The sequence below is a fragment of the Alligator mississippiensis genome, chromosome 1 (assembly GCF_030867095.1).
Source record: "Alligator mississippiensis isolate rAllMis1 chromosome 1, rAllMis1, whole genome shotgun sequence".
Taxonomy (NCBI): Eukaryota; Metazoa; Chordata; order Crocodylia; family Alligatoridae; genus Alligator; species Alligator mississippiensis.
In genome coordinates, this window is record NC_081824.1 from 116,242,190 (window position 1) to 116,265,201 (window position 23,012).

Below are 23,012 nucleotides of genomic sequence, written 5' to 3' on the forward strand. Positions count from 1 at the left end.
CTGCTACCTCAACTTGCAACCTGGCATATCTTTAAATTATACTGTGACTGCCTTGCAGTCATACCCTATATGACACAAGACCATAGGTAACTGGGGAAGGTCACTCTTCCCTAAAACCATTTTAAAAAGAGTAAGATGCAAAGCAGCTATGTGTATAAGGTTTCCCCTTTGCCTGACTAGGACTGGCGTACACAACATAGTAGTGCTCAGGTATCTCAGCAATGAGTCCACTATTACATCTCAACAGAATAGAAGAGGAGAGTTGCCCATGCTTCTTCACAGCTTCTGTGCTAGTGAATATTCTCTTAAAGCAGGATCCATTTGGCCTTTGCTTCATTAGCTTGAGTGAACCACTTTGTAGATGTTTTTCTGTTTTTACCCTTGGCCTCTTGTATGTATTGTTCTTGTGGTTTTTGAAACAGCTGGAAGAAGCAAAAAGCACTCAGGTCTCTAGGAAAAGAGGATGTTTTGGCTTTGCCATATTATTGTTATCTGTTGAGATTATCCAGACAGTGATGGTGATACCATTATATCTTTGTATTAGCACCTAAAGAAGATCAGGGTCTTAAGCAAAATTCAAGGCACTTGTAGTCTACCCAAAGGAGCTGGAATACATTATTATGCCCATTTTGCTAAGGAAATGGAGAAGTGAACAATGTGAATGCTTTACTCACACTCAGAGTTGTGGTTCTGGTCCATTCCCCCTGGAATTCATTACATTTCTTGAAGATCTATCCTTCAGCTCTCAGTTTGCTAAAACTAGACAGAACAAAGCAATGAGATTCTTCCAATAACAAAAGGACGAAGACCCCTCCATTGTTTTCAACATAGCTACAGAATGGCAGCAATAGCAGAATCTATACTAAGACTCTGCACATAGTTGTGATTGTCTTTCCTGCATATGTGATCAGTTATTATATACTTGTTGACATGCATAGATAAAGATGTCATGTCCTCATGTTAATGAGCATATGGGCCATCCTTAAGTGGTCAGGGATGCTTTCCCCCAACCCCTTTGAATAATAAAAGCACCTATGATCTCAGCATCATCACTCTTAAATATACCAGACCTATTTTGTGGTGGTATTACACAAGGACTCTTCACTTAATAACCTGGCATAAGCCACCTTTGTGACCATTTTCCCAGGAGTGCAACCAACAGACTCTCTGTGAATATATTAATAAATGACAAATTGCATCTGCCTAATCTTGTGAAATGTTTTGACTACTAAAGTTGTTCCATAGCGGTTCAATAAAGGACACATAAAATATTTAAGTTTACATTTTATAAAAAGATCAGGAATGCTTGGCTGATAGGTTCCTTTCTATCAAGCATCTGTTTCCTATTTTTTTAACAGCTTACAGCAGTGGTTGGCCAGTTATATACTAATAGTTGATCTTAACTGGATCAAAACATTGTAATTTCTTACCAAAGGTTAGAGAGTGTCCCTCTAACGCAGCTTCCTATGGCTGCAACCAGCAATGTCTGTGTATCAACATCTGGTTTTAAAATATTAAAAATGATAAACACTTCCAGATAAAATCCATCTGGCTTCCAAATATTCTACATCTGCATAATTTTGCTTTCTTTTTACAACTGTAATACAGACTTAGTTTGGCCTCACTATCCTGTTGAAGCATCCTTCCCCCCACCAGTACAGGGCAAAGCTAAAGGCTGAGTGGAATGGAACGGCAGCACAGGGCTGGTTGTTGTGTCTAACGCTGGCTGTATTAGTAAAGTGATAACTGGAAGGTCCTGTCTTTGTTAGCAGAGGGCATCTGAAATGGAAAGATGGTTTCAGTAAAGAAACTCTAGTCTAGTCTAGTAGTGAAATTTGCAGTGCTGTTGGGCAATAAGAGCTTTAAGACTTAATAGATCGCTATCTGTCTTTACTTTGTTAACTAACTCAGACACCATTCTGGTCCTGCAGAGAGACTGCATGGTGTAGATGCAGTCAGGATGCATCTCTAAAAGTTCAAAAGACAGGTTCGAGTTACTTCCTCTGAGCAGGCTGCTAGCTGTATGATTGAATGAACTGCTGAAAAAAAACCCTATTTTTTCCCTCCTTCTCAGTTTACTGATGAAAAGTTTATTGAGCTGGAAAGATTATGTGTGCTTCATATGCATAGACAGACAACAAGCTATTTGTATATGCATGTTAAAATGTGTTTGGAATATAACACATCAACAACTTCATTAGATTAATGAATATTTAGCACTAAAATTAAGAATGTGTATGGGTATATATGTGTATATATAGCAAGGAAGGTGGAAATAAAAAATAAAAGATAGAAATGTATAACTTTTAGAATAATGTGTGCATATTAATAGGTGTAGGGCTGATAGCTAGGTATTTAAAGTTCAGTCTGGGTCAGGTGGTCATTTTACAGGTTTACAGTCCTTCAGTGAAGTAGGGGACAATATTGTCCCTTGCAGTCTCCTAAAGCTGATCAGTTTTTAGTTGGCTCCTAAGTCAGAACATTAAAACAGGCCCCTCCCCACCATGCCTGGAGAGGTATTCTTCAGTCAAAACCAAAAATATATAGTGAAGTGGGAATCTGTGGTAAAATAACCCACTCACCATCGAAGAATCAATTCAGCAAATGCCCTTGAAAAGTTCCATTAGTTTGAAAGACTCTACTGGCTCCAACAGGATTGTCAAAGATGGGGAACATGTCTAAAGTTAGCAGAATCTTTCAAACTAGTAGAACTTTTTAAGGGTGCTCATTGCAATGATAATTCCTATATTTGGGTCTTACTTCCTAGATTTATACTTATTTTCAACTCCAATAAGCTATGTGCAATAGTCCTATAGTGGTTATGGAAACCATGAAATCCTGAGTGAGCCTGAAGGAGCCATCCTCCCCCTGGACATAGAAGTCAGCCAGACAAATTCACTCTAACGTCACCCTTGAAAGTTACACAATGCTTGTAGTAAGGCTACTGGTGGGTGTCGTGAACTAAACTGTATTCTAGTCCTCATCCTTTTTCAACACCGGCCTAGTGCTCACACATCAGTTGGAACACTACTAAACTGAATTTTGGAGAAGGACTCCTACATAAAAAGCCAAATGCAACAAACAGAGTCATACCACCTTTCCAGAGCTCCCTCAAGCCACTGCTGCTGCTGCTTGTTTCTGGGAGCATCTACCAATATGCTAGCTGCTGAGAAAAACAAGGCACAATCAAAGGATGAGATTCTAAGATAAGGTGTTGCACCACCTACAGTTTATGGATTAAAACAAAGTTCTATGATAAAGAAAAATGCAATTCTTGTAATTTCTTATTTACATCTTCATCTGACAAATCATGTGGCCAGCTCTCTGTCCTTCGTGTGCTTTTAACAGCTCTTAAACTATAAATTGATACCAAAAGCTGCCAAACAAACTGCCAGCAGCTGGTATCAAGCGAGGGATCCCTGATTAATCTACAACAGCCCCCACAGAATAAAGAACTCAAAAACATTATCTGCAACCAATTATTTAGACATGAATTACCTCCCATTCTCCACATGGTAGACTACCCTTTCAGCTACTTAGAGGAAGTTTGACTGGAGTCTGATCTTATCCTGAAGGATCATTTCCCTTATTCCCAATCCAAACACCCCAAATATAAAATCTGGGGCATTTTTATCAGTGCATCCTTGATTGTCCTGAAATGTATTAACCAAACAAAAGTCATCACAGACAGAGATGTTTAAGTTACTTAAGATAAGGTTCCTAGTTGACTAGCTCTAGGTTACACAGAAGCTTAAAGAAGTTGGATTAGTATCTTTATATCATCTATACATTATATTACTAGCAATGGAACTTAATGCAGCATCAATACTCAGGGGGTGTATCTACACAAGGCATTTTACTACACAGTAGCGTAGTTTACTGCACAGTAAGCATATATGCTTACGCATGCACGCTTACCATGCAGTAAGCTTTGCTACTCGCAAGTAAATTTGCTACCCTGGCCTTGCTGGCCCTGGAGCGAGCAGGGATGGAGGACTTGGCCTGCCCGACCAACTTACCATGGTCCCTGGGCACCTGTGAATGCCTGACCTCTGATCTGAGGCTGGGCAGTGCATGGCCCCTGGTACAGAACATTTTATCTCAGAACTGTTGCAAACTCTCTCAAACAGCTATTTTATCATGGCTCTATAGGTTCTGCCACTGCACGCAGGGGAGAAGCTGTGGTCAGCAGCTGGAATGCAGCCTCAGGGTCACTACCCAGCAGCAGGTCTCCTCATGGGCCAGGGCAGAGATCCAGCACCACCTCAACCAGCCAGGAGCCTCTGCCCAAGCCCTCCTGCCTGGGCCCAGCACCATCGCTCTCCCTGGCTCCATGTGGGCACAGAGCCACAGAGCTGCCTGCACTGAGGCCAGGCACACACAGGCCCTGCTGTCCCTAGCCACTGGCTGCCAGAGGGGGAGCCACCTGCCCCAGGGAACCAGTGGCCACTGTCACCCCTGGGGGACCCCCCCACCAGCTGGACTCATTGCAGCATGTGCACCCACTCAGCCAGAGACTGAGGTACACCCACCCATTGCAGCATGTGCACCCACTCAGCCAGAGACTGAGGTACACCCACCCATTGCAGCATGTGCAACCACCTCAGCCAGAGGCTAAGGTGCTGGCCACCTGTCCCCAGGCTCTGCCCCCTAGCTGTCCCCACTCCATGGTCCTCCACCCCATCAGGGCATACACACAAACCACACTGTAATATTTTGCATGGAGAAGCAGGTGTTTTACTGTTGGTGGGTGGGGTGGGTAGTGGAGATGCTCTGTTGTTGAGGAGGGAGGAGAAAAGTGGGGTCTGTTTGTTGTGAGGGCAATAAAGTGTTTTCTTGAGAACTGTCTGCAGTGAGCATGGTGCTGGGGGTGGGCAGTGGGGTGCAGGGTCTGTGGGCAGCTGTCCAGGAAGGCTACAGTAGGGAATGCAGGAGGCAGTGGTCAACCAGCACCTTTCGCCCCTGGTACCTTGGCCCCTGCTGGTGGGTGTGTGGCTTGCCTGGGGCTTCAGGAGGGGGATGCCCACTGCTGTTGCTGCCACCACAGCTGATGCTCCTGCTGCCAGGCATCCTACACCTGCTGTGCCTCCTCCACCCAGGCCTCACCCCAAGCCTTGCAGATATTATCCAGTACGCAGGCTGAGATGATGACCGAGGGGATGTTGTCCTTGATGAACTCGAGGCATCCAAAGGTGCATTCTCCCAGGGCATGGGTCTGGCCAACGCACTGGTTGAAGCGGTATGGCGGGGGTCCAGGTGGCCAGTGTAGGGACACATGAGCCAGGGCAGAAGCAGGTAGGTGGGGTCCCTGATGAGGAGGGGTGGGACCATCATGGTACCCAGCTGGAGGTCCAGCACCTCTAGTATGAAGCACCTTCCCTGCACCAGGACTGGCAGGCAGGAGTTCTGAAACACGCAGGCATCATTGGCACTGCCTGCCCATTCGGCACTCACATTGGTGAAGGCACCACAATAGTCAGTGATGGCCTGGAGCACAATGGAGTGAAATTCTCTCCAGCTGTAGTAGGGGTGGTCACCAGGGGGAAGGCAGGTGACAGAAATGTGGGTCCCATCCAGGGCCCCAATGCACTGGGGGAATCCCAGGGCATGAAACCCCACCATCACCTCCAGGGGGTCATGCATGTAGAGCACAGTGAGCCCCAGGGCCTCCTGGAGAGCACCGCACACCTCCAGGACCGCCAAAGGGGTTGTCCACAGCAGATGCTGGTGGGCATGGCCAACTTCATCAGGGTGATGACCAGTTGGGTTTCCATAGGGAAGAGTGGCTTCATGGTGGTGTCCTGCCACTCCAGGTGTGTGCAGAGCTGCTCCAGACTGTGCAGAAAAATCACCCAGGTCATCCTGAATGCCTCCAGCCACTGCTCCTCATCCTAGGTGTGCTGGATGATGTGCAGCCACGAGACCTAACTGGCCTGGTGGGCCCAGAGGCAGTAGGACCGGAGACCCAGGAGGGCGAGGACAGCCCCAGCAGTGGCATCCTGGAGCCCATCGTTGAAGTCCATCCTGCTGGGGTCCAGCCAAAAGCACAAAGATTCAGGAGGCAGCTGTGCAGCAGTGGCAGCCCTGGGATGGTGCAATGGGTCCACGCAGGCAGTCGCTGCACCTGGGAGAGCCGTGCAGGTCCAGATGGTCATGGACTAGCCAGTGGCTGGACCAGAGAGACACAGGAAGAGCCCACGGTGCTGGGCATCGCAGCCAGGGGCAGGTGCTGGAGCATCTGTGGTACAGAAAGGCAGAGGCTGCAGTGAGGGAGCTACCGCATGCTGCCCCTGTGCTCTGAACACTGCTCCTAGTGAGAAATGCAGATGACCAGGGAGCAGTCATGGGGCTCAGGCTGGGAGATTCTTATTTTCTAGTGCCAGCTCCATATTTGCAGGGCCAGTGCTGGGAGATCCTTATCTTCCAGCCTGAGCCCTGTGACTGTGGGGCTTGGGCTGGGAGATAAGGATCTTCCAGTGCCAGCCCCAAGACCATGGAGCTGGTGCTGGGAGATAAGGATTTCCCAACTCTAGCCCCATTGTTGTGGAGCTGGAGCTGGTAGATAAGGATCTCCCTGCCCGAGCCCCATGACTGCAGAGCTTGGGCCAGGAGATAAGGAACTCCCAGCACCAGCTCCAGGGTCAGGAACTGGTGCTTGGAGATTAGGATCTCCCAGCCTGAGCCCCATTGTTGCAGAGCTGGTTCTGAGAGATAAGGATGTTCCAACCCAAGCCCCATTACCCTGGAGCTTGTGCTGGGACATGAGGATCTCCCAGTGCTGGTCCCATGACTACAGAGCTCGGGCTGGGAGCTAAGGATCTTCCAGTACTAGTCCCACGGTCATGGAACTGGCACTGGGAGATAAATATTTCCCAACACTAGCCCTGAGGTCATGGAGCTGGCACTGGGAGATAAGAATCTGTCAGCCTCCGCTTCCTGATCACAATCTCAGAGTGGGGAGCTTGGAGCTTCCTGCTGCTGGGGCAGGGAGACATAGTCCCTACCAGGCTCTGGTGGTGCAGCCCACCCTGGCAGCAGGCAGTTCCTGGGAGTAGGGAGCAATCTCCTACCCCCTAGAGTATTAGCATCATAGTATTAGTATCAGCTAACCAGGAGCAGATTTGCTTCCAGTTAGGTATCTACGTAAGTGCTACTGTGCAGTTAGTAATTGCAAGTAAATTTGCTACTTGCTTTTGCAGGTAGCAAATTTACTCAGGATTAGGGAGGTTTACTGCGAAATAAGCACGTGCACGTGTAGACACACATGCTTACTTCACAGTAAACTATCCTAATGCAAAGTTAAGTGTCTTGTGTAGACATTCCTACTGTATAGTAAACTACACTACTGCACAGTAAAGCATCTTGTGTAGACATACCCTGTACTTAGCCAAGGTGTCTATCACAAATCTCCCTCACTACCTTGCACAATTTAGCAAAACTGAGTGCGTCTACACAAGATGTTCACTGTGCAGTTGACTAATTACCTGCACAGTAAACATCTCAGGGTCTCCACATGCACCCTTATTAGGGTGCACAAAACTAATAAACTCTGCAGCAGGGTAGTACTTGTAAATTCAGAGGTTTTTTGTATGCTGCAGCGCAAGTGTAGATGCTGACTGGCTGGCTGGAGCACGAGGGCGCTTCAGTGTGGGTGCTGCCTGCTGGCTACCCCCACACTGAAGCACCGTCATGACCTAGCCAGCCCTGCCACAGCACATTGAGCTCAGTCAGAGCAAGTCTGGGCTGCTGCAACTGGGCTTAATATGCTGAGGTCCGGGTACATGTGCAGACGCATGCCTGGGAGCAATAAACGGTGGAGCAATAAACTCTACAGTTTATTGTTGCCCCCAATGGCATGTGTAGATACACCCACTGACAGTTACGTTGCTTAGAAGAAACCAGTAATCTAGATCAGAAATAATAAATAAGATGTCTTCTAAAAGTTGTGTCAGGACACTTGAACAATGCCTCTATATAGAAAGTACTCTCCAGAGTTGAGAAAATACTTCAAAATGTTTTCCTTGTGTAGTCACACAAATAAAACCGAATTAACTTGAGCTGCATTTGCCTACCTTTTCTGTTAGATTTTCATAACAATTTTTTTTAAACAAGTTTGTTGGCATGTTTTTTCCCAGGCATGTTGTTTTGAAGTGTACAGGAAAGAAGCCTCAATTAGAGAATAATCAAAAGTGCATTTTATGTTTTTGACTGGGTATGGAAACAGGAGTTATACTCCTCCAGTCAGGTCCTGAAAAGCTATCTCATGACATATGCAAATAATCAAAGTTGACCAGCACAGTTCAAATTAAATTCTTTGAACAAACTTCTAATGAACAATCTGCATCAAAAATTATTCCTAGAAACTATTTGTCAAATAATACTATTTAAGGAATAACTTAATAAAATGCATTTGTTTCTGACAGATAAGGTGCAAAAGAGGCAAAATGTATCACATAAATGATTCACTATTAATTATTTAAACAGTTCTGATGCTTGTAAAAGTATTTAAAGAGATGCACACACATTCATGCTTAATAGAATTTGTGTATTTATACCCTGATTCATTTTCCATTAACATTAATAGCAATAGCATAGCTTCAGAGGCAAAAGATGAAGCCCATTTTCCCTCAGTAATGGCTATGGAAATGTCCTTATATTACTTTGACATCTAGTTCACATGCCTCTTTATCTTCCCTCATTGGAAAGCCTCGTTTAAGTATGAATTTCCTGTTGCTTGGGAAACAGTTGTAGATTGATCTAAGTATCCCTGAAGAGTGATGGACAAAAGCTGTTTTCAGTAAAACTGACTGAGCAAGTAAATGAAAACTAAACCTGTTGGAAATTCAACTGCTCAAACATGAAGGTTACTCCAAATTAATTTTAGGTTGTACAGAAACTTTTTAAAAAATTGCCTCATTGGATGGTTATTTCTAAGGTTTGTTTTGCTTATATTGTCTCTTTTTATAAATGAACTGAAGACTGGGAGGTATGATAACATTAGTGTATACCTGAAAACATATTTCTAAACTATAACTCAGAGGAACAAGTTATGCTCCAAAATATGTATGCACAGTTACAGATGGCATTAGTTTTGAAGCAATGTGCATGAATACAAAGTGCATATATATATAATATGTATTTCACGCAGAATTTAGCACCATGGGTGAATTAGACCATGGTAAAGAGGGTCCATAATGTTCTATATACATAAATTCAGTATTTAAGGGCTTACATGCTTCAGTCCTGTAATTCCCATCAGATGGTTTCAGTGACAAGATTTGTGTATATTCACTTCTTAAGCTGAATCTTGTAAATAGTTCAGTAAAGTAATACACTTTCCTTCCTGGGAAATATCTATTTCTAGGAAGTATCTGCTAAGTCTTATCCGCACTTGAAGTTAGTTTGATTTAAGGTTGTGCAAGAAATTAAACTGCAATTGTAATTTCTAAATTACTCTTTGTATGGTCCCCCTTATTCTAGCATAAGAACAATTTGTTCTTACTTAGTTTAATCCACTTTCAAAGCTAAATAGCAATGAGTTGTTCTGCATGGAATGTCAAGCCATGGAGTTACTAAAAAATATTTATTCCAGAATATCTATTTATTTCTGAAATGACACTCAAAAATAACTTAATAGATAGAGAAGCTCTTAGAGGGTGCATCCAGATGTACATGGACATTTGGTTCCCTGGGGACAAGGAGCAGTGGCACACCTTGCATCACCACTTCTTGTTCCCAAGGAAAGCCCATGCCACGCACCCCAGGTGGTGTAGGGGAAACTGGGGCCAGCACTGTGCTGGCCCCAGCAGCCTTCTCCTGGCTATCCTTTGAAGCATTTGAGATTCTCCACAGCCAGAGACAGGACAGGGTGAGTACCCTGACTCCAGGCAGAGAATCCTCTGACTATTGTGTCTTGCTCACATGATTTTGGTCATATTGACCACTGGATTTGAATGGGGGTGACACTCTGTCTCATCTATTTTCCATTTTAGGTGGCTGAGGACTGAAATACTTTCATCTAAGTGAAATCATTGGGCTCAACATTGGTGTAAATGAGCAAAATCTGATGGCCTGTGCTCTATAGTAGGTCAGGCTAGATGAGCTAATGGTCCCTTCTGACTCTAAACTCTATGAAACGATGGAAATTTATAAGGTATAAAGAATTCCTTAGGGGAGTATATGTTACAAGACTATTTTTTCTTTCTTTTATAGCAATGTTAACAGTGACTAAGGGCCCAGGATTCCTCGGAGTGCAGAATTCCAACAACTGCCGCAGCGTACAGAGGGCCCAAGGGACTGAGACTGAAATAAAACAATGTATAACTGCACTGGTAATTGAATTTGTCACTAGTCCACAGTGTAACTTGGCAGTAACAGCTTTACAGTTCTTTGTTGGTTACATATACACTACTTCTGCCCATTTCTAAACAGGAAAAGTGTCAGGACTGGTGTGTTTGCTTGAATGAAGACAAAAATCTCTTTGTAAAAATATAAAATCTGGAAACATGCTGACGGGTGGCGTATTAACATACTGGCTGCAAACCAAACACAAGAAAGGTATCTGGTGAAGGCCATGTCACACACAGAAAAGAAAGTAGTGATATTTCGGGCATGGAACCTTCTTAGGCTGTGGAAACAAATCAAACATGATTTAGTCAAAATACTTTAGCAACCAGACTATGCTCTGCTCTGTTTTTTAAGCAAAAACTGAAGACTAGAGTAGTGAAGTGGTTCTCTATCTTTGCTTTATATTTTTCTAAGACAAGTGGGGTTTTTTTGCAAGAACAGTCTTTGAAAGGAAGATTTCCTCTTTAAAAATAATGACAAACACCATAATATTCATATGCTAGCACCTGAGATAATCCCTGGCTCTACTGAGAACAAAGACATAAGCTTTTTAAACAGATGAGCAATGCTGTAAATTGATCTTGACTTTGAAAGGCAGGTTCACAGTAATCTTAACTTCTTAAAAGAAAATGGTCTCACCAAGTCGTATCAGCATTGTTTTTCTTGCGTTTTTCTTTAGACTAGCATAACATGTTGGCAAACCCTTAATCTCAAGGAGGTGACTCGGAGATTTTCATGTAGGAAAACACAGGCCTCAATATGTCTTCCTTACTGTCCATTAAGTAAGAGTTAAACAAAATGTTTGAATGGAAAATTTAATAACAAAAGACATTTATGATGTTTACTCTAAATTTTCTGGACCATTAAGTATGAATGACATGACTTATTGGATGCTATATCTAGCCAAAAAACTTTTTGACCAGTCAAAGTTTTACTACACTTCAAGCTGCCAGCATCCCTATTGGAAAAAAAATCTGTGGTCAAATCCTAGTTTTCTCAGTGGACTCTGGATTCAGAATAGCCATCCTTGCCAGAAAGTACCTTTTGAAGTTTACATTAACATGAATATTTATTTATTTTCCCTCTGTAACAATGACAGTGGTTGAGATAAACTGTTTAATTCTAAATAGAAAACACATCTGCTGTTTCTGCATTGTTTGTGGTTGCTGGAGGGGTGACAATTTAAACCAAGTAGCACACATGACATTTTAAGTGAGATGTTGTATGAGGATTTGCAGCTGCTGATCACTCTTTTCCCCCCTCTAACAGCAGTGCCTGGCGGACAGCTTCATTTTTGGGCCCGTAAACCTTTCCATTCTAAACATTGCTCTGAAAGGGAAAGTCTTTTTGCTTTTCTCTTCAGCACAACCACTTTCATTTGCATTTAATAGAAAGGCATTTTAAAAAGGGTCAGATCTGCAGAAGTCACTGCAGCTCTGTTGACTCCAAGCCTGTTTTTCAAAGATATTCAAAGATGCTGTGAGGCACCTAGTGGGATATTCAGAGGCATCTTCTAAGTAGATTAGTACTTAACTATCAAGTTTCACTATTGGAAGTGCCTAACCACTTTGGATACTTTTGAAAATCCAATTAGGTACCTACCTGCTTCTTTGGGTATGGACACGTATACATTTGGAGCCATTTCAAAAGGGCAGCTGCTGTTATATTCTAATAGCTACACAAGGACAAGCTGGTAATGATAAAATATAGCAAAACTGCTCTGACTTTAAACCTGGGTGAAGCAAGGTCAAAGTTGGAGTGTTTTCACTACATTTGTATTGTGACTAGTTTGTCCACATGGAACAGTTAGAGCATAACAACTGCTGCCCTTTTGAAAAGACCTTTGAAAATCTGACCATCAGTGAACAGCCACAGATCTGGCCATTTAAAATCATTCAAAATCATGATTAAGTAGGAAAATAGTGAGAAGTGGAATGATAAAGTTAGTCTATGGCTCTAAGAGCTTTCTCAAAAAACATCCATGTTATCTTGAGACACCATTAAGCAAACAGAAAGAGATACGATATTAAACTCTGAACCAAAACTTAGCAAAGTAACAAAGGTTGATGAACTTTGTCCCTGGTTCTTCCATGAGTGAACTGATATGCATGCCTAGGAGATTCTGCATAGATGCTAGGTTCTTCCTGTGTAGAGTCTATTGAAGCATCTAAACTTTTATTTATCCAGGCACCTAGGTGAACTCTGACTGGGAAACATTTTAAAAAATGTCTATATTTCAAAATTCACTGCAGTTTATAGAGATGCAAGATTTGAGCTTTAAAATCATGTACATACTATTGGTAATGCTGGAGTGATGTTGTAACCATCAATGAGGATTTATGTGAGGGGCAGGGATTATTGCAGGTGATCTCTCTTACCGGGCCAACTACGTGTTGGGATGTAGAATGAAGAATGCCTGGCGATGAATGCTTTGCATTCAAAAGCTTGTCTAACTTTATCCCAACCAGACAAGGTTCTTTTGGTAAATCCGATATTTTTTGTTAGACCAACTCAAATAGTTGTAAAAATTCTTAGCAAGCTTTTGGACACAAACACGCTTCATCAGGCTGAGGAAGCATCTGCAGATGGTCTGTGCTCTTCCTGGATGGAGTGGTAAAGCAGCCAGAGGCCAGATGCAGAGAGCCAGAGGCCAAAGAGCTTTGTCTGCCTATGTCCTTAGACCAACACAGCTACAACCTTCACCCTTTATCCCAACCATGCACTTGGTCCAATAAAAGATATCACCCACAAAAAATCCTTGCTTCATAGATATTATTGAAAATGTTATTCATCATTTCTGATGGGTAAATGCATTTGGGCAGTAGCATTACTTTTATCTTTGGTCTGACACTTCTGGAATGTCTCTCATGCTACAGACCCATGAGGTATTGATAGCTTTGTACAATCATTAATTATCCTGGTAATATTCCTGCTTGGTAAATGAATTACCCTTCTCCCCCACACATTTTACAAATGAAGGAATTGAGTGATTGAGGGCATATTTATATCTGTGGCACTTTGGAGATGTTTGTGTACTTGCTTCAGCTCCACCCTGTCAATGCCAGAAATGCACCACCAAATGCTGCTTTTGAGATCTGCCTCTACCATGTTTGAGTGCACTGCATTCTCATGCAGCTTCGTTGCCCTATTTTCTGGTTTGGTGCATGAAGAGCCAGGAATGGCTGAGTGGGGACATGCTTCTTCGAGCCACTATGACGAACATGGCAGAAGGGATATAAACAAAGCCTCAGGGTTTCCCCTCAAGCCCTAAAAGAAATGAGTCAGTGTCTGAACAAGACTTCAGAATTCATGTTCTTGGCCTTTTGCCTCAATAATTATGTGCATCCAGGCTTTTTGTTTCAGTTCAAGTAAATTTGATTAAATTTTTATTTTTTCATTTTTAAGGAGCAATATTGTTCATTACCTCTGCTGCAAGCCCTCAGGAACCCCTTGTTAAATTTCCTCTGTGGAAAGCCACAATAATTTCTTTGCCTATATGGGCACTTGCCACCCCTCTTTATCAATTCTGCAGAGAGAAGCTTCTCCCTAAAACTCATGAAAGTACTTTATGAGGAGTAAAGTCTTTAACTTGGATGAACCAGACCATAATAAATGGCAAATATTCAAAAAAAAAAAAATATTCCTAGGGAGGATACTTTTCCCTGACCACAAGGTCTTCATCCCTCACAACCCTCTTCACATTGTACAAACTGAACTTTGTCCTTTCCTATTAATGAACCCAGTATAGTTTTCAGGACCAAAGCATAAACATTTCCCAAGAAGCGCAGCTTTAATATAAATGTGCTGCCTCCTTCCCTGGTTACAGTTGTGAGAAATCTTTTATGGTTCAAAAGAAAAACAGTCTCTCATCTCTCCACTCACACAACCCTCATCGGGAGACAAATTCAGCACAAGCTAAGGAAGCCAATGCACCATGGATGCACAAGTAAGAATGGAGCCCTATCCAAGCACTTGTGTAAATATACATTTAATTTTATCTCCCCAGACTACTCATGGGCTGAAAGTTACCCACGTGCTTATGTGCTGGGATAGGACAGCATTTTATAACTTGATCTTGTTTTTAAAATGATGAAACAGTCCAAAATACAATGCCAAAAGCAGGTCCACACAGTTTTCTACCAGTTAATAGAATCATTGTTCTGCAAAAAAACCAACAAACCCATACAACAAATATTCAGAAAATGAACTCCACTTATGCCACAGTACTTGGGTGGTCATGTTTATATTGGAATAGTAAGGGACGTCAGGATTTCAGCATTCACAAAAAATGCAGTTCTGGCAAGATCCATCTTTGTCATTTTAGCTGCATTCTTGAGTCTCAAATGATCTGCAGTGTTAGAGAGGTTCTAGCATTTGGGATAAAATGTATTCTTTTCTGTAGAGTATAGGAGTAAGTGTAACTTTTCATGAAGACTTGTTTTTCAGCAATTATGTGACAACACAATTATTAATTATAATGGATATAAAATGTAAGAAACAACATCTGAATTGTGGTAATCAGTTGCACCACAGCCTTTCAAAAGCTCGGACTTTCTCCACGCAGATCCACCCTTTTTCTAGCCAGCATACTCATTTTGATGGTCTGTGGGTCACATTACTCAGATTTCTCAACATAATTCTTTGCTAGAGAAGGAAACTTTTAACATTTGTTAAGTTCCATTCTCCTCCCACTTTCAATTATTTTTCTTGAGCTTTTGAAATAATTAAGTGTTTACTCTGAAGACCATCATACACCCTTGATTTCATTAAACTGTGAAGCAGGCCCTACATATAGAAATTATTATAATAAAAATATAGAAGGCAGGGCAGGGTGGCACTTTAGAAATGAACTGGTTCAGAGAGGCACAAGTCCATTTGTAGCATCTGACAAAGTAGGATGGCACATATGAAAGCTCATATCCCTCTGAGCTACTTAGACTTTCAACTGTGACCCTGTCCTGCCTTCTGCCCAGCTGCAGACTAACACAGCTAACTGCCTCTCTCTACTCAAAAATAATATATGTGTAACTCAGGTGTACCAGAGTGTGTATTCCCCTTTCCAATAGAAGGGAAGGGTCAACAGGGCATATATGCTGGAGTTGGAAACTGCAGCTTGCTTGCAGCTTCCCCTTCTCTGGTGTCTCTATAGAGCAGGGGCGGGCAAAATGCAGCCCGGGGACCAGATGCAGCCCACCAAGCCATTCTATCTGGCCCACGGGGCCCCTAAAAAATTTAGAAAATTAATATTAATCTGTCCCTGGCTGCCTGTCATGCAGCCCTCGATGACTTGCCAAAACTCAGTAAGCGGCCCTCCGCCCAAAATAATTGCCCACCCCTGCTATAGAGGAAGACCAGATTTCAGAATTCATATTCTTGGCCTTTTTCCCCAATAATTATATGCATCCAGGCTTTTTGTTTCAGTTCAAGTAAATGTGATTAAATTTGTATTTCATTTTCAAGGAGCTCCTTATATACCCTTTTGGAGCTCCACCGCAAGATTAAAGAGTGGCCAATTGGGGGGGAGGTGGAGCGAAGTCTTCAATTAAGTCTACTCCTTGCCTTGCCTCAATGTAGGGACGGGGCAGACTCCTCCCAAGGCTCCTCCCCTGATGGTCTTTGATTGATGGGTTTGTCTCACCAATCGCTTTGGCAATTCTCTAAGCCCAAGGAACCGGGCAGAGATAGGCCAGCCTGCTACATATGTTAAGTCTACCTGTGGTTAGTGTGAAGGGCCAATAAAAAGCCCTCTACAATTTAAGCGAGAAATAAGGTGTCTATGTGTGTGTGTGTGTATACATATATATCTAATACATTTGTAACCCAGGCGGTACTCCAAAAGGTACCCCCTCTCCAATTGAAGGGATCAAAGCAGGTGTACAAGTGCTGTGGGAGGTGTAGGGACTCTCCTCCCCCTATAGAGCAGAGCCAGACCACCACTGGGGGCTTAACCGTGTACCGTCTAATGAGGGAACAATACTGGGAACATAACAGGCATAATCAGGGGGTATAGTGGACACCACAATGCCCCAAGGGGCAGGATTCAACAAAGGTTAGACACTTACAATCATTGGCAAAAGACAGGGTTAACAAAATATAAAACACAAACAGCAGAGCAAACAATACTGGTTGGGGAAATATAAAAAGGCACAAAATACAAAATGTCAAAGGACAAAGAAATATAGGGCCTAGGTACCTGGAAGGGGAGAAAGGGGGAAAAACACAATCGCTCCTTTCCACTGCAAGACAAATTTCTCCTTGTTAGCTCACTCACCCCAACTCACCAAAGCTGGTACTTGAATTTGGATCTCTCATGTGGTAGAGAGAAACACTGCCACACGGCCACCAGTGCTGGTACTGCTCCAAACTGCTAGGGGTCTTGACCTTCCTGGAGCCCCGGCCTCACATTGAGCTGTCTGGACTCTGATTGGAGGAGCTGGAAGCCGAGCTGGGAACCTCTCAGGTCGCTGCTCAGATCCTGGCTGAAGCAGGAAGCCTCTCCTGCTGGCTACATGCCGTGCTGCTGAGGGTCCAACTGCTGCCTGCAGGTCCTGCTTCTTCAGGCTCTTCTGGAGCAACTGCTCCTGCCCCAGTGGCTCAGCTCTTGCCAGCTCTTTGAAACTCCTTCCTCGTGGTCCCTCGCTGGTCTCCTTCTGAGTTAGCCATGCTGCCCCTTTTATCCCTCTCCTGGTGACCCAAGGGCCGAATCAGGGGACATGAGGGTGAGTCTCTGGGGCCTGATTGGTGAGGAAAGGGAATCCCAAGTCCTCCAATCATCTTTTACCCCTTCAAGACCCCTGGGCCAAATCATTTCCAGATTGGTGAGGAAAGGGAATCCCAAGTCCTCCAATCAACTTTTGCCCTTTCAAAACCCCTGGGCTAGGTCACTGCCAGGTAGCCCGTCACACATAGCAATACTACATAATAATACTCTGGCATGCATTAATTGATGCAGCAAAACCAAGGAGGTGATTCTTCCACTCTACTTAGCACTGGTGAGACCGCAGCTGGAGTACTGTGTCCATTTCTGGGCACCACACTGTAGCAAGGATGAGGACAAGCTTGAGAAAGTCCAAAGAAGAGCCACCCGTATGATCAGAGTCTGAAAAGGCAAGCCATATGAGGAAAGACTGAGGGATCTGGGACTCTTTAGCCTGAGGAAAAAAAGGGTGAGAGGAGACTTGGTAGCAGCTTACCACTATACTAGGGGAGTACATCAAGGGCTCAATGAGCAACTGTTCTCCAGGACAGCCGAGGGGAAAACCAGGACTAATGGCTACAAACTCCTGGAAGATCAATTCAGGCTCAACATTAGGAAAAACTTCTTCACAGGCAGGGTGTCCAGACTGTGGAATAAGCTCCCTCCAGAGATGGTGCCATCACCTACCCTGGAAATCTTCAAGAGGAGACTAGACAGTCACCCTACTGAGTTCACCTGACCCCCCATTATCTTTCCTGCTTGGTGCAGGGGGTTGGACCCGATGATCTTCTGAGGTCCCTTCTGGCCTTACAATCTATGACTCTACATATCAGTGATTCTCAACCAAGGTGTTGCAGCATGCTGGGGTGCTGAAAAATTTTCTGAAGGGTGCCTTGAGGTGCAAGGAGATAAGCATAGGCTTGGACTCATCTCTGGCTGGCTGCTTCCCTGCCCTCACTGCCTGGCCCCTCTGCAACAGTAGCATAACTAAGGTGGGGTGACTGGGGCAGCAGACCGGAACACCAATTTGAGTGGGAGAGGTGGAAAAATACCAGCTGCTGTCACTGCTGCAAAATCACACCAGTGGCCCATGGCACCTGGAAGTTGCTGCTGTCCAGCTGCTTTGTTATGACTCTGCTCTGCAAGGAAGTAAGCACAGGTTTGTCCCAGCCTAGCTCCTGTTTCCCACATCACCCTTGCCTGGCCCCCGTGCAATTAAATAAGTACTGTAATAAATAAACAACATCTTAAAATGGTGTGCCACTCAATTCACAAAAGTTATGGAGGGTGCCTAGAATCTAAAAAGGTTGAGAATTACTGATATATGTTGCTGGTTTATTGGTCATCTAAGGATGCCTCTCCATCTGAGAAAAGACACTTGCCCCAGCTCCACAGAAGCTAGCACTAAAATGGAGGCAATTTAAAGGATCTATATCCAGAAGGATCAGAAGGCTCAGCACCCTGCACATGACACCATGAGGATGGTGGCCTGGGTTTTGTATAACCCATAAAACCCATCAGTGATACAGCAGATGTATAAAAGGAAAAGAAGGAGTATTGGAAATCCCAGTTCTTTAAAAAGTGCATGGTTCTGAATATCCATAGCAGCTTGGTGCAAAGATTGACATCTTTTAGCTAGAATTCATCCAAAGTAAAGCAATTGCAATAGTCCTTGCAAATGACCCACAAGAGGCCAGGCAGCTGCTCCTGGACAGCCCAGGGGGGCTGCAGGGAAAAGGGGTCTGGGCTCTGTGTCCCTGCAGCCGCCCCAGCCCTATGGCACACTTTATAATAGAACTCTTGCAGGTCGTTTGCAAAGAATATTGCAATTGCTTCCCTTTTGATGAATTTTAGGTAAAAGGTGTCAATGTTTCACTTCAAGGTGCAAGGCACACCACTACCTAGATGGGGGGGGCTGCAGGGGAAGGGGGCTGATGTCTCTTCCAACCCCCCCTTCACCTCCCCCAGTACTGCTAACAGTTGCCAGCTGAAGGAGGAGGATAGGGGTGAGGCTGGTGAGAGGGGCCACTCTAGCAGCCTCCTGGGAGGTGTTGTACGAGCACCCCCAGTGCAAGCAGGATCCAAGACCAACTGAACAGCAGTTGTTTGTTTGTTTCTCTTGTACTCTAACTTACAGCGCTTTAAGTAAAGCATGATAGAGCGCTTCTGCCAGGGGCTTTTTGAACATCTGTACTCAGCCTATAAGGATGCCCAAAATATCTTGAGATTGGTATGGTCTGTCAGTGTGCAGGATCTGTGATAACTGAGCCAGGTTGTGCTGACACTACCACATTATAAAATTTGAATTTGTCACTAGTGTATGTGTTTAGGGCCCAGATTCAGAAAAGTATCCCTAATGCAGGAGACCAAATAGGCTTGTATTAAGAGCTAGGGTATTCACTTGAGTGGCCTACTGAGTTGGAGCATATGGCAGGTGTGGTACTACGTATCTATGCAGTGCTTAATGTCTCCTTTAGAGGTTTTATTTTTTCCTCCTAGATGCTGCATACTTTCTCTAACTCCTCAAATGAATGATTACCTCTTGATAAGATCCCCAAAGCTGGGGCAAGCAAACAATACAAACCAAGGCATTCTGCTCTATTCACATGTTCATTCAAAAAGCAAACAGCAGTCCCAAGTTTTCTAGGACAGCCCTGAATGTTGGGGCTCTGTCCTGCCTGGTGTCTCCGAAGGGTCCCTGAACCAGGACTTGTCCTGAGTTGGAAAAAATGGTCTCAAATTGGCTGATTCCTCCAAACATTCCCTCAATGTCAAGCAGTATCGTGCTGTCTCTGATGGGAGGACACAGCACAATGCTGCCTGACACTTTATAAATGTTGCTATGACCTATATAGCTCAGGAAGAAGTCAGCAGGCCATATTGCCTGGGTCTACCTCCTGAACTAAAAGAAAAATAGCCAGCTTCACTTGCTACAGGTGCTATTATACTAAATCATCTTGGCGGAACTAATTATCTTTCTACCCGCCTGCAACTCTAAGGTGAGTACACTAACTGGAACAGCAGTGACATCTGGAGGCCTGTGGAGTGCCTGGGACTGTGGCCTAAATTTTGGTCACTGAAAAGTCAGTCACTTAATCAGTGAATATCAATAATAGCATATATTTTGAACTGTGCATGCAAAAATAGGCCCTGATCCAAAATGTACTACTGGTAATAGAAAGGTTTCTAGGTTCCTAGACCCAAGCAGTGTAGAGAGACTATTGCTGCACTTAACAAGCTTCTCCATGCTACTTTGTCAATGCAGATCAATCCTGATTTCTATCAGGCCTAGACTTCCCCCAAAAAGTGACTGAAAATATACTGCATACCATGGTCAACTTGGGGTACAGACAAATGAGGACTGTGAACTTTCATGAACCAGTTCTCATTGGCCTTTAGTCAGGAAGGAGAAAGAACTAGCAGAGCAAGGTTGGTTGATGCAAGGCTGACATTTTCATTAATTTTCTGAGGCTGGATTTGAACTGGCATACCCTGGGATGTACTCAGCAGCAGAAGTGTAAACCCTGGCACTTAACCTACAGTTGTGTTTAGCAACATTGGGGTTGAAATGTAGTTAAGATCAATCGGTGTTCACAAATTAGACTCTAAAGCAGCCTTGAAACAAGGAAAATATTTGTGAAAAATCACAGCTATTAGAAAGTGAGAAACTAACCACAATTGCATATGAAGTCAGAAGAAGATATACAGCCCATAAAAGGGGCTGTAGGGAATTAACATAGTACCTTGCAGCCCATAGCTCCCCCTTGTGGAATTATGAGGGTGAGTTATAATCCTCCTTTGTACTAGAAAATTTAGCAGGGAATTGGCTAAATTATTTGTGTAAGCAGATATTACAGTGTAAGTCCTAATATGTCAAATGTCTTCTAACCCTGGTATCTTCTGAAGATATTCAGATATTATTAAAAGATAATATCTGGATAAGAAGAAAACATCTAAATATATATAATACATATATGTGAAGAATATATATCTATTCATATATATATATATATATATATATATATATATATATGAATAATAATATCTGAATAAGAAGGTGTTATTCAAAGGGAACAGCAAGAAGGGCTGCAATTCACAGACGTAGTTCCATATTCAGACAACTCTGCAGAAGTGTTTGTGGCAGCCAGTGGAGTTTACATTCCCCCTTTTCTTCCTCAGCAGAAATGTGGAGGTCTCCAAAAATCATTCCAAGTGTTACAGAGTAAATTTAAGCTGTTTTAATACCTCTCCTCACCCACAAAAGAACCCTTATCTTGTTTTACCATCAATGAGAAAATATGCCTCTAATAGTCACATCACTGGCTTTTATGATTCCATAATTGTCGCAGAAGTGCTGATGGCTAATCCGTTTCTTCTCAGATGAGAAAAGACAGGCCAGACTGCTGTGTTAATAGTTACTTTGGATGCCTGTACACATGCTGCAAGGCTGCTCCGATGTCCTGTATTTACGTGATTAATTGAGTCTGTTTGAGTGTGCTAATTAGTGTGCTCCAGCCAGCCCCTGCATCTCGTGTATCAGTGTCCCTGTGCTTCAAAATGGTGGTAGGGATACTTTCTAAAGCTTGTTCACCAAGCTTAGATAAAGCACACCTGCCACCATTTTGAGCCACAGGGATGCTGATACACAAGATCCTATGGGTGCTTTCATCAGAACAGCTCTCAGAGTCACTCCAATTAAAGCATGCCACCCCTGGAGCATGTGTAAAAACTCCCTTTGTGTCTTGGAACCCTGCCAGCTTCCAAGAGACATCGCATTTTCAGGCTCTTTGCTTTTTTTGTTCAGCCCTCTCCACTTCACTTCAGGCTGTGATTGTCTAGATTCAACCTCTACCTTGGGTAAAAGGATTCAAAAAGGGTTATGTAGTTTGCTGAATTTCCTTCATAAGCATGATTTTTCCAGGAAAGGAATGAGCATGAGTCCTGAAACTGCCTTGCAGGGGCCAGCTCTTGCAGTGCCCTCCAACTTTTCTGCTTCTTGATCTGGGCATGTGTCACATTTAAATTTGGACACTTTGCCTTGCAACAAAATGTGGGCTAGTTTGTGTCATGCTGTGACACAGAAGGGGCTGTCTGCAAGATGGAAGATGGGCTGCTGGTCCTATGTATATAATTATGGATCTACCCAACTCAAGGAAGCAGGTGGCCGATTTCACGGGGATATCACAGGGCTGGCTGCCATTTTCTCAGGCTGATCACAGCAGGGCTCCCCATGCCTCTAACTGGCAAAAAATGCAAAACTAGGATTTTGATAGGTCCATATACAGCTACTCCTCACTTAATGTCGTAGTTGCATTCTTGAAAAATGTGACTTCAAGCTAAACGATGTTAAACAAATCCAATTACATCTCAGTAGTTACCTACTAGCAGGCAGCAGCCAAACAGCGTTATAAATGAACATTGCACAACTTTAAACGAGGATGTTCTCTAATAGATCAGCGACGTAATAACAAAACAGTGTTAACCAGGATGATGTTAAGTGAGGAGTACCTGTACATGACCTCGTGAAGTGCATGGAGAAGCGGGTTTCAATCTCCAGTGACATGGTGGTTTTTGTTGCTAACAAGCATTTCATTCACAGCCCTGGGGAGGACCACATACCTTTGTACTTGTACCGTTCTTTTTTAATATTTGTTTTAAAGTTTTAAAACAAGTAAAAGTAACCTCTGGGACTGGTAGACTGCAACTGGTAGCAATTCATCCTCACCCACACACATGCAGTTTGTTGGTGGCTAGATCCAAAGTAATATTGAGGTGCTTAAAATGGTGACTGAATCCAAAGTTTAGGAGCCAAAAAAATGCCCTCAGAGGCCACCTAAATTGGGGCCACTTAAACTCCATAGACACCTTCCTGTTTTACTTGAATGCTCCCTAAGTGCCTGTCATTTTGCCTTCTGCACTGCACAACACATGTCCTTAACTCCTGAGCAGGGCCCACAGAGACCTTAAA

At 43.6% G+C, this 23,012-nt stretch overlaps 1 long non-coding RNA gene across 1 annotated transcript in view; it reads right to left on the minus strand.

Moving 5' to 3' along the window:
- LOC109281171 (uncharacterized) overlaps positions 1–23,012 on the minus strand; it is a 174,188-nt gene that overhangs the window by 123,744 nt on the left and 27,432 nt on the right. The window contains exon 3 of the long non-coding RNA XR_009455002.1: positions 675–759. This is a non-coding gene — a long non-coding RNA (uncharacterized LOC109281171). The remainder of the gene's footprint in view (positions 1–674; positions 760–23,012) is intronic.